Genomic DNA, 1,810 nt, shown 5'->3' with positions numbered 1-1,810 from the left:
GAAAGAATTGGTGAGAGACAAGACTCCAGGAATTGATGGAATACCTATTGAGATCTTTCAACAAATGGATGCAGAACTGGAGGTGTTTATTCATTTATGCCATGAAATTTAGAAGACAGCTACCTGGCCAACTGACTGGAAGAGATCAATATTTCTGCCCATTCCAAAGAAAGGTGATGCAACATAATGGGAAAATTGTTGAACAATATCATTAATATCACACCCAAGTAAAATTTAGCTGAAGATAATTGAAAAATGGTTACAGCAGTGTATTGACAGGGAACTTCCAGAAATGCAAGATGGATTCAGAAGAGGGCATGAGATGAGGGATATCATTGCTAACATGGGATGAGTCTTGGCTCAAAGCAAAGAATGTTGATGTTTACCTGTGTTTTATTGACTATACAAAGTCATTCAACTGTGTGGATCATAAAAATTATGGATGACATTGCAAAGAATGGGAATCCTGTAACACTTAATTGTGCCCGTGAGAAAGCTGTACCTAGACTAAGAGGTTGCTGTTCAAACAGAACAAGGATATATTGCATGATTTAAAGTCAGGAAGGGTGTGCATCAGGGTTGTATCCTTTCACCATACTTATTCAATTTTTATGCTGAGCAAATAATGCAAGAAACTAGTCTATATGAAGAGCAACAAAGCATCAAGATTGGAAGAAGACTCATCAACAACCTGTAATTTGCAGATGTTACAACCTGCTTGAAAATGAAAATGACTTGAAAGACTTACTGATGAAGATCAAAGACTACAGTCTTCAGTATGGATTACACTTCAACAGGAAGAAAACAGAAATTCTCACGACTGGACCAATAAGAAACATCGCAATAAATGTAGGAAAAAATTGGATCCACAATCAATGCTCATGGAAGCAGGATTCAAGAAATCAGAAGTCATATTGCATTAGAAAAACCTGCTGCAAAAGACCTCTTTAAAGTGTTAAGAAGCAAGATGTCACTTAGAAGATTATGGTGTGCCTAACCCAAGCCATTGTATATTCAATTGCCTCATATGCAAATGAAAGTTGTTCAATGAATAACAAATATTGAAGAAGACTTGATACTTTTGAATTGTGATGTTCATGAGGAGTACTGAAAATACATGGACCACCAGAAGAAGCAACAGATCTGTCATGGAAGGAGTGCAGCAGGATTGTTCCTTAGACATGGCCAGACTCCATCTCACTTTCTTTGGTCATGTTGTCAGAAAGGACCACTCCCTGGAGAAGGATATCATTCTTGGTAAAGTAGAGGGTCAGTGAAAAAGTGGAAGACCATCAGTGAGATGCATTGACACAGTGACTGCAATCCTGCATAGCAAAGATTGTGAGAATGCCAAAGGACCAGGCAGTGTTTTGTTCTGTTGTACATAGGGTCACTGAGTTGTAGCTGACTTTATGGCACCTAACAACAACAAAAACAAAAAAATACCTTCACCACAACACCAAGACTAATGCATGATTAAATGACTTGTCTAGCCAAGTTGACACATAACCAAATATTGTAGTACATAAATGCAAATTCCAATTTACCCATTGGGGGATTTGTTAAATAAATCATTGAAAATAGAAATTATCAAGTACCCTTTGGTCCTTACAAATGATTATATAATTGACAGGGATTAAATAATGATTAAATATATTGACAGAAAAAGAAGTTGGTGATATAGCAAGTGAACAAACAAAAAAAAAAAAGATAAAATAGCAGCCATAATGTGATAGTATAGCCATAACTTTTGTTCTCACTCTTAGGTATCTGTGATGGGCAGAATCAAGGGTCCCCAAAGATGTCCATG

This window comes from Orycteropus afer, unplaced genomic scaffold (genome assembly GCF_000298275.1).
Source record: "Orycteropus afer afer isolate SDZICR_OR568_19922 unplaced genomic scaffold, OryAfe1.0 scaffold00575, whole genome shotgun sequence".
Taxonomy (NCBI): Eukaryota; Metazoa; Chordata; class Mammalia; order Tubulidentata; family Orycteropodidae; genus Orycteropus; species Orycteropus afer.
This window is presented reverse-complemented; position numbering follows the sequence as displayed.